At 30.3% G+C, this 11,861-nt stretch overlaps 1 pseudogene; it reads left to right on the top strand.

The window, feature by feature from the left end:
* Positions 1-10,004: 10,004 nt before the first annotated feature.
* Positions 10,005-11,625, top strand: LOC102967976 (annotated as a pseudogene).
* Positions 11,626-11,861: the final 236 nt, after the last annotated feature.

An 11,861-nucleotide genomic window follows, 5' to 3' on the forward strand; every position in this document is an offset into this window, starting at 1 on the left:
ATTAAAACATTAAGGCAAACTGTTTAATTTTTGTTTCAATTATTGACTGATGAATGTAGTTAGACAATTTCAATTAGAATCCAACAAAATAACCAAAAATTATACTATGGTCAACCAAGATTTATTCCAATTATAGAAAGGTGTAGATAATAGATATAAAGGATAGATAGATCATGATGATAATAGATAGGTAGGTAGATGGTAGACAGATGACAGGTAAATGATAGATACATAATAAACTAATGATAGATAAAAAATGTATACAGATATAGAAATATATATATAAAATATAGCCTGATTTTGTTGTACCAACAAATTAAAGAAAGAAAGATTTTATATGGGTTTTGATTAATAGATAAACTATCACCAGATAAAAATCAGTAACTTCTAAAAAATTTAAAGTAAAATACAAATATGGTGAACTACTAAAGTATGATAAAAAAAATCTAAAGAAATACAATTATATTAAACAGTAAAACACCTGGAATAAATTAAAATCAAAAAACAAAGATGCTCCCTTTCATCACTGATATTCAACATTTCACATCTTAAAAATGCCATAATAATAAAGTAATTGGATTATCAGACTGAAGTTATGAAACTACTGTAATTAGAAATTATGAAACCCATATCTTTTCAAGTTTTTATGTCTTTGAAATGTGCGTATGCCTTACAATGACAGGCATCTTAATATTGTCCATAGTTTAACCAGTCACATTTTTTAAATAAAAATACATAACACATAACATAAAAGTACTTAAAATAATGACACGCATTTAGAGTCAATGAAATATGGTATTTTCTTCCTGACAAAATTATTATGTACCTAGAACACAATAAAATCTAATAAGAATCTAATAGACTTAGTAAGAATATTTAGTAACTTGGGTAAAGGATACAAGCAAACAAAAGTCCATTGACAATATTTACAGTAGCAATCAGCTTCTACTATTAAAGCTATCAATATGACTGCCCTGGAATAAACCCCATTATGAATGCAATATATCATATCATAAAATATCAATTTATTCACTCTTAATATATAAATTTAACACAGGTCCAATTAGAATCAACTTTTTACATTTTTAAATTATACAAATTAACTCTAAGTTAGTATGGAAGAATTAAATTTCATGAATGTGCAACACATAAATGAAAAAAAAAATCAATGAATAGAAACTTGTTTTATATAATATCAAAACATATTATCAATGGAATAAAATTAATATGGTATTAGAATGAGAAGATAAAATGATCACCAGAAAAGATTATGAAAGTACAGACTAATAAATAGTCTTTATTATTATATATTTATTATTTTGCTTGTAGTATAGAAGTGGAGAAATTTCAGTTCAGTAGGAAAATCATGGTTTATTTAATAAATGTTTTAGTTACACATGAAAAAACTCAAATGAAAAAGTTTTCTTTTTTATTCATAAAACAAATGGGTTACCTTCAAAATGGTTTAAAATTTTAGGAATAAAAATAAACAAGTAAAACCTTATTAGAAAATATCTAAGACCAAGATAATATAAAGGAGACAAATTTGCATACTTAAGAATTTAAAGATGGAATAAAAGAAAAGAAGCTTATTTGATTAATACAAGCCAACTTTATTAACCATTTTGATTGGCAAAAGATACCACTGAAAAAATTCATAAGTCAAATAATGTTGAAAGGAAATGTGTACCACTGACAAAGGGATGATTTCTAAAGCAAAGACCTCTTATAACTTAATAATACAAATGAATAAATCTAAATAGAAATTAGCAAAAAGTAGAAATACAATTTAGAGAATATTAACACTTGTTTCGTGGAGAATATATGATTGTCAACTGCATTCACTGTCTAATGCCGAAAGATTCAAATTGAAGTAAAAACTTACACTAATCAACCGGTCAATTTTGAAAAAAACTTTTTCACCTGTTGCTGACTGGGATCATGAAGACAAGGCTACTTCTCCTACAGCACATGTGAAAATTTAAATTGCTAAAGCTTTTTGGCAAGTAATCAATTTTAAAGTAATTTTATAATTTAAAAGTATATGTATACTTTGACATAGAAATTCTATTTCTACAATTCCTATCTTTCATAAATTAAAGAACCATTTTGAAAGAATATACAATATTAAAGGCATACTGTGAAAAGAAAGGCACAGTGTGGAATGCAGCATTAATGGTGGCAAAAAAAATTAAAGCCAAGTGAAAATCCATCAATTAACGGAATATCATGCACTTATTAAATACAAGTGTATCAGAGTTACATCATTTGATTGGGAGTAATTCCCTTGAATTGTTTTGGTGGGGTGGGTTTTTTTTTTTAAGATTAGGAGAGATTTTCACATTTTTTTTTAAATTTTTATTTATTTTTGAGACAGAGACAGAGCATGAATGGGGGGAGGGTCAGAGAGAGAGGGAGACACAGAATCCAAGCAGGCTCCAGGCTCTGAGCTGTCAGCACAGAGCCCGATGTGGGGCTCGAACACACAAACTGTGAGATCATGACCCAAGCTGAAGTCAGATGCTTAACCGACTGAGCCACCCAGGCGCCCCTGGGGTTTTTTGTTTGAAAAGAAGAAAAAAGTGGAAAATGTGTTTAATATATCAAATTTTTATAATGGAAACCTTGTCCAAACCCTTCAGTGTGTGTGTGTGTGTGTGTGTGTGTGTGTATATTTAAGTGTACATAAAGATGGATGATAGATAAATAGATAATAGATGTGTAAAATACATGTATACATAATGGAAAAATACATGAAATATGCATAATAAAACAAAATATATTATGGGCCATAAAGTAATTCATATCCTACAAAGTATGAATTCTAACCGCAATAAAATTAAAGTAACAACATACATCAGTAAATTCTCCAAATATATGGAAACTAATGAAAATCTAAATAAAACATGGGTCAATGAAGAAATCAAGAGAGATATTTAAAGGATTTTGAATTGAGTAGAAAGCACAACATGTCAAAATAGGTTGGATGCAGGCTAAAACCATATTTGGATGAAAATTTATAGCACTAAAATAAAATAGCCATAAAAATAGCAGAAAAATCTCTAATAAATGTTTTCATTTTTCCCCTAAAACTGGGGAGGAAAAGGGGAAAGTCAATCAAATCCAAAGCAAATAGAAAATAAGAATAAAAATCATTATAGAATCAACTGACATAAGAGAACAACAGATAAAAGTTGGTTCTTACAGAAAATCAAGAAAGAAAGGAGACGCCACATATTACAAATATAAGGTATGAGAGAGGTGACATAACTACAGATTTTACAGATATTAAAAGGACAAAAAAGGAATATTATTAAAAGTGCATAATCTTAAGTTGACAACTTAGATAAAATGGACAACTTCCTTAGAGCATTTTGCACTGGTGAACAATGGTGGCACTTAAATAGTATTTGATTATTAGAGATGATTTGCAGGACCTAATGTGACAATATTTACAGCTACAGTTTATTGCAAGAAAAGAATACACTATATGAACAGCATTAAAATAAGGATATGCATCATTGACAAAGGCTGGCTCACATTAAGGGATAAGAAACAAAGTGCACACCTCTTACTGTCCTCCATCTGTAGGCAATATTGCTGCACATACTTTCTCAGGCCAGAAATCACTGACATATGCAGAAAACACCTCAATCCCAGAAAGCCCAAACAGAGTCAGAACTGAGAATTTTTATTTTTTACTGTGTAGGAATATTCCTGCTAAATAAATAGCTTAAAACAAGAACCCTGTAGTAGTCTCACCTAGACCAAGTGCCAATGATCAATGTCACTATTACCAATAAACAATGTTAACAAGTTGGTACACCTGTCCTGAAACTCCTCAGACCCATGGTTACAAACAAACCTTACTGATCAATATATTTTATTCATTAACCAGGTGTCAGTGCTATGTTCGAAATTTAGCAAAAATATCTCAGGCCAACTCCAGGCTTGCTACAACTTACAAATAACAGATAAAATTAAAATTCATTCCAAAAAAGAAAAAGATTAACTGGCATCTATGTATTGCAGAAATTTAAAATGTGGTTTAAAACATTCCCACAAGTAAAATCCAAGCCATATGGTTTTACTGGTGAATTGTACCAAATATTTAAGTATGAAATAATACAAATTCCACACATATGTTTCCAGAAAATTAATAAGGAGAGGACATTTTCAAACTTATTTTATGAAGTCAACAATAGCCTGATAACAAAATCAGACAAACATATCACAAGTATAGAAATGGGCAAATCAATATTTTTCTTACACATAGGTGGAAAAATAAAATGTTTGCAATTAGAATCCATCTATAGATATATAGATAAGATAGACAGATTTATATAAACTCCAAAGGATTTTATTCTAGGGATATAAGACTTAACATTTGAAAATCAATAAAATCAACCATATAATGAGACTAAAAAATAAAATGTATACATATATACATTATATATGTATCAATGTATACATACATATCAATGCAGAAACATTTGAAAAAGTTCAATATCCATTCCTAATTTTAAAAATTCTTAGCAAACTAGAAAAGAAAGTGCCTCAACTTCATAAAAGACATCTACAAACACTACAACTAACACCACATTTAATAATGAAATACTGAATGCTTCCCTCCTAAGATCAAGACAAGAATGCCCACTGTTACTATTTTTACTCAATATTATATGGAAGGTTATAGTCAATGCAGTAAATCCAAAAATGAAAAATATCTAGGTTTGATAGGAAGAAAATAATTGCCTTTATTTCCCTGCAACTTGAAAAGCCTACGGATTCTAAATGGTTAGAATAAATGAATTTATAAATGTTGTCAGAAAAAAAATCCACATACAAAATTATAATATATGTTTATGTACTAACAACAATCAGAAACTAAACACTAAAAATTGGCATCAAAAATATGAAATATTTAGGCCTAAACCTGACAAAACATATGTAAGATCTGTATACTGGAAACAAAGAATTTGTTGAGAAGACTAAAAAGAACCATGTAAGTGGAGACATGTGCTGCTTTCATGAATCAAAAAGTAAATATTATTAAGAGTTAAACTATTTTGAAATTAATCTACAGATTTAATTCAATCTTAAAATACAAGCAGAATTTCTTGTAGAAATTGACAAGCAATTATAAAATTCATATGGAAATTCAAAAGGCCTTGAATAATCAATTCAACTCTGAAAAGGACAAACTTATAGGACCCATTTTAACACTTATTAGAAACCTATAGTAATCAAGACAGGGTGATATTGGTGTAAAGGTAGAAAAATAGGTCAGTGGAAAAGAATTGGGACTTCAGAAGTAAATCCTTACACTTATGGTCAACTGATCTTTTTATAGAAATGCAAAAACAATTCATTAAAGAAAGGTTAATCTTTTCAATAAATGGCACGAAGAATAGCCATATTTTTTAAATAAATTTTGATATATCTGTTGTATATTTACAAATAAATTTATAAAAATTAACTCAAAATGAATCACAGACCTAAATGTAAAACAAACTATAATACTCTTCGAAAAAATAACATAAGAAGACATTATTATTGGTTTAGGCAAATATTTTTTTAGATAAAATAGTAAAAGCATGATACATTTTAAGAAATGATGAAATACCATCTATCATAATTAAGAATTCTGCTCTTAAAAAGACATTAAGAGGGGCGCCTGGGTGTCTCAGTCAGTTGGGCAGCCGACTTCGGCTCAGGTCATGATCTCGCGGTCCGTGGGTTCGAGCCCCGCATCGGGCTCTGTGCTGACAGCTCAGAGCCTGGAGCCCGTTTCAGATTCTGTGTCTCCCTCTCTCTGACCCTCCCCCATTCATGCTCTGTCTCTCTGTCTCAAAAATAAATAAACGTTAAAAAAAAAAAAAAGACATTAAGAGAGTAAGACAAGGCACAAACTTGGAGAAAATATTTGTGAATCACATAACTGATAAAGGACTAGTATCCAGAATAAATAAAAAACTCTCAAAACTCAATAATAAGGAATATCACAACCCAACTAAAAAAATGAGCAAATGATTTAAAAAGACACTTTACTAAAGAAGATACACAGATGGCAACTAAATGCACCAAAAGATATTCAACATCATTAGCTATTAGGTATACAAAAATTAAAATCACAATGGAATCCAATAGACCTACTAGAATGTTTCAAGTATGAAAATTGATCATACCAAAGAAGTGCACCAATAAAATATTCCTACATCACTGGTGGGACTGTAAAATCATGTGACTACTTTAGAAAAGTGTTGGTAGTTTCTTAAAAGTTAAATATATCCCTTCTATATGACCCAGCCATTCCATTCTTAGGTGTTTATCCAACAGAAATGAAATTGTGTGTCATTAGAGAGGTTTGTGCATGAATGTTCATAGCAGCTTTCTAGGTAAGTGCCTTAATAAAACTAATATGACAGAGTATCTTTAAACAGGTGAATAGTAACCAAATTGTGATATATCTACAGATGGAATTTTACCCAGAAATAAAAGGAATGAATAATAATGTGGATGAATCTCAAAAAATCATGCTGAGTAAAATAAGCCAGATGAAAGATGGTTGGCTGTAAAAAGCAGCAGGGGAAGGGGACGGAGAGGCAGGTAGCGACCAGGACTGAAGGACTTAACAAGAGGCACAAGGGCAACTTTGAGAAGTATTGATATGTTTATTATTGTGATTATGTTGGTACTTTCTTAGGAGTATACATATGTCCAAACTTATCAAATTGTACACTTTAAATGTGTGCAGTTTACTGAATGTCAATTATATCTCAATAATGCTGTTAAAAAATTTTTAAAAACAAATAAAATTGACAGATTTGACTATATAAAGCCATGAACTATATGCCAAAAAATCAGCATCACACTTTTAAAGATTTATTATAATCTTAAAATTCATATTTAAGATATTTTAAAAACAAGATACAAATAGGCATAAAAATAATGTCCACTGACACCTAATCATGCTGGCATATGTTTGATATAAATTAATGTTATGGCTCTTATTCTACTAATTCTCTAAAAGTGGAATAATATTTTTAGCTAGAAATTTTACTTCTACCAATCATTCTCACACATACAAAAATATTTGTATGAAATGCTTTTGATAGAATGATTGAAAACTACAGAAAATAAAGAACACTGTACATTTAATTCAGGCACTGGTTTAAAACTGCCAAAATAATCATATAGTCAACATTAATAGTGACTGATTAGAAAAAAACAAATGTATATCATGTGATAAATTAATATATGTAAATATATAAAAGTGTATTTGGTAAAATATACATAACATAAAATTTACCATTTTGAGTCTTTTGAAGTGGAAAAATCAATGGCATTAAGTACCTTTGTATTGCTGTGCTACCATAAAAGCATACATTTTGCATACAATTATAAGATATGGATGAAATCTTTATGCATTCCTAAATAATATTTATAACACAGTTGAGGTATTTGGAAAAAATATCTGGAAGGATAAAATCTATAATGCAAGCAGTAGCCTTACGTAATTCTACAGTATAAACTTTTCCTTTTGCTTATCTGATTAAAATTAGCCAATGATAATAAAACATTTATATAATAAAGGATTTTATCATATAATAAAGGATAAAAAACTTCCAAATGCCTTAGTGGATGTGAAAGTTTAAAACAAATTAACTGTGTGATTTAAATGATACAGTTGTCCTCCTGACCTTTGTCAAATGCTGCTATAACATCCTCCTATCTCCAAAGACAGTCTCCACTGAAGCCAATGTTATTTGTGTTTTTGCCAAACTTCATTGGTCAGAAAATTAATGACTCTTGACTGTAGGTCACCAAGGACCATTTATTTTTTTCACTTAGTAAAATTTTCTGCAAATTAAAAAGAGAAGTCACATTTGACACGGTAAAAGCATTTCTCTTTGCCCTTATAATTCATCTCCTCCACCAGTGGAGGGAGTTCCTTAGCCCTTAAAGTAATTTATTTTCTTTTCAGTGATGGAAATAGTAAGAAAATATTTGGAGTCTAATAACAACACTGAGCCCATTACCAAGTCTGTCCAAGTTGTTGGAGAAAGTAAGCAAGGGAATTTTTATGCATTCCCAGACATGTCAGTGAATGTGAAGACATAAATACCTTTATAAAAATATCACTTTTAACATTGTGGTCTTAATATTACTACGGTTAAACAGCTAACAGAAACTCTGATTTACTAACAGAAGATTAAGTATAATAAAGTTTGTTTCTTTGTCTATACTTCCCTTTGTAGGATCTAGGTTGTATTTTCTTCTAGGAAAGAAAATGGATTTCAGTGATATCTTTTATATTTTTAATGTATTTAAGTTATATTTAAGAGGTGGCATTTTTTAGAATAAATTTCCTCTGTGTAGATAAATGTAATTGCCTGGAGGTTTGTATGCATAAGATATATAAACAAATTATATATAACAATGTAAGAAATATTTAGGGTAACTTTGGATAGATATTCAACCTCAAATTTAAAATAAAGTGTCTTCATATATAGAGAAGTATATAAATGCCCTTGCATTACTCTTCCTACCCCCCAAAAAGAACACCATAATGACTGAAATGACAGTATTTCCTTGTAGAATCTTGTGCTCATTTTAAACATATTTGAAAGGGAGAAAAAACAAAATCGGTTAGTTACACTTCAGTGTCAATCTGTTTATTAACTTCTGTCATAAAACATGTTATAATGTCTTGGGGAAAAACAGATATATTTTGAAAACTGAATAATGCTCAAAGTTTGAGGGCCACTAAGATTTCACAGTGGTACATATCATCTCAAAGATTCAGAGAAAAGAAGGAAGGAAGGTGGGTGAGCTGCAAGTATGCAAAGATATAACTGTTCCTTCTGCACTCCATTGTACATAAATATTTGACAGTTGTTGAATGAGAGACTAAATTTCCTAAGAGGATTCTAACTTTTGAGTAAACCATGTTCCTCAGTTGGGGACTTTTCTGTGTATTAGAAGCACTGTGAATGAGGTAAATTGTCACAAACATTCTGTCACAAACGATTCTTCCGCAACCTCAGTAAGAAGAGAACACAACAAGTTAAACAATAAAGTGAATTCACTCATAAAACAAATAAGCTCGATATGCAAGGGGAAAATATTTTCTATTAATCAGCATCAGAAAACCTCAAGGTTTAGGATATCGATTGTATATTAGAAACATTTGAGTCCCTACTAGTGTAGCATCAATGAAGATAAAATAATTCATTGACTGGAAGATGAGGGAGGGAAGATAAGGCAGTCATCACTTTTGTCAGTAGTAAACGTAACACAAATTCAGTACACATAATGTGAATATTCAGAAAAACAAGTAGGCTGTGTAACAGGAAGTGGTGGGGAGGCAATCAGCATAGTGTAAGATTGCTAATAAGAATTAAGTACACTTAACCTAAAAACACACCAAAAACCAAAAACCTTCTTTTGGAACAAAGCCCTCAAATTTTGCTCTAGTGTCTGTATAGTGAACCGACATTATATTAGCATTGTTTATTTAAAAAGACCCAAAGAGCCAAGAAAAGACATGCAATAGAGGGTGAAATTTTGTCACTTAGATTCTGAACAGGGAAGAATTCTTCAGAGCCAAAGACATTTTTGTTACTCATAAAATGACACCCCTCAGTAATCTACTTAGTCACATGGAAAAATCCTAAGCACAGGATAGACATAAAATGTAAATAAATATATATATAAAATACATGTTTCTGTTATATTATAAACATATATATGTTAATTATATATTATTATAATTATATTAGATATATTATATATTAATTATATTAATATAATTAATATAATATTAATATATATTGTATCTATTAATGTACTATAATAATTATATAATATGATATATTATAGCTCATGAGATAGAAATATAAAAATTTGAATATATTTTACAACAGTTAAAATAATCTATAATCTATAAGAAAATTTTTATGAATATCATATCCAGATTGGAGAGAAGTCAGAAGCCAGTGATGAGAAATAGTACAATAACAACATTCATTCTGCTGGGACTGACAGATGACCCTGAGCTGCAAGTTGATTTTTATCTTCCTATTTCTTACCTACACTGAGTCTAAGTGGAAACTTGACAATCATCATACTCACTTTGGTGGATCCTCACCTTAAAACACCCATGTACTTTTTCTTAAAAAATTTCTCCTTAGAGATCTCATTCACATCTGCCATTACTCCCAGGTATTTGTATAGCATAGCAACAGGTGACAACATTATTACCTATAAAGCTTGTATCATCCAAGTATTTTTTACTGACCTTTGTAGAGTATCAGAGTTTTTTCTGCTGACCGCCATGTCCTATGACTATTATGTGGCCATATGCAAACCCTTGCATTATGTGATCATCATGAGCAAGAGGGTCTGCAGGATTCTCATCATCTGTTGTCGAATGGCTGGTTTATGTGTAATAATCCCACCACTTAGCCTGGGTTTAAATCTAAAATTTTGTGACTCTAACATGATTCATCATTTTGCCTGTGATGCATTTCCCTTAGTGAAAATCTCATGTTCAGATACATGGTTCGTGGAATGGACAGTTATAATCTGTGCTGTGCTGACCTTGAATATGACTCTTACTTGTGTAGTTCTGTCATATGCTTACATCATCAAGACAATTTTTAGATTCCCTTCTGTTCAACAAAGGAAAAAGGCCTTTTTGACCTGTTCTTCCCATATGATTGTGATATCTATCACCTATGGCACATGCATTTTCATCTATATGAATCCTACAGCAAAAGAAAAAATGACCATTAATAAAGGAGTTTCACTGCTCATTTCTTCCTTTTCCCCTACATTAAACCCATTTACTTATACCTTGAGAAACAATCAAGGTTAAGAAAGCCTTCAAGGACTCAATCAAAAGAATTGCCTTGCTCTCAACAAAGTAAAAGGAAATATTTTTAAAACATCTCAAAAACAAGAATAAATGTCCACAGACATTTTATTTTGCAAGTCCATAATCGTGTTTTTTAGTAATATATGCTTGAGTTACATTAATTTTCTCAACACTTCTTTAACCTCCCTTCCATTGAGCCCTTCTCATGCCACTTTTGTCTTTTGATTTTTCAAACAAATATTTGATAGTTTTGCATATCAATTTCTTAAAAATTATTTTGAAAAGAAAGTAGCTTTATAATATTATTACAATATACAATAAAAATTATTCCTTGGGAAAATATAAGGCAAAATTCTTTGTGACTCTTCAATATACAAAATAAATAATATCTAAACACATGTAAATTTTAGGCAAAATATCTAAACTGGATGAATAATCACATAACTTAAAAAACATGTGAAAAAGAATAATAGCACTTTTAATGTTGAGGAAATAGACCAAAATTCACTATTATGAACACACAGAAATACTGGATACTGGTTTCCATCACCTATGGCAGCTGCATCCTCATAGATATCAAGACTTCAGTGAAGGAATCAGTGGCCATTAACAAGGGTGTGACAGTGTTCACTACCTCCATTGCTCCGGTTCTGAACCCTTTTATTTATACACTGAGGAACAGGCAAATCAAACAAGCCTTCAATAACCCAGTCAAAAGAACTGTGATATTCTCCAGGAAATAAAAGAATGTGAAGCCAAAGAAACACATATAATAAACTTATCAAATTTTCTAGTCAAGTTACCTTGTTCAAAACACTCATCCTGCTCTACTAACATCTTCCTCACAAATGTCTTTTAAGATCCTTCCACAAACAGGCATGCTAACAGTTTTTAAAGATCTAAATCCTAGTTTTACCTCCAAATTAGGAAAATCAGAAAACAAAACACAACAAATTAAACAGAAGTATATCTCCAAACC

The sequence above is a fragment of the Panthera tigris genome, chromosome B4 (assembly GCF_018350195.1).
Source record: "Panthera tigris isolate Pti1 chromosome B4, P.tigris_Pti1_mat1.1, whole genome shotgun sequence".
Lineage (NCBI taxonomy): Eukaryota > Metazoa > Chordata > Mammalia > Carnivora > Felidae > Panthera > Panthera tigris.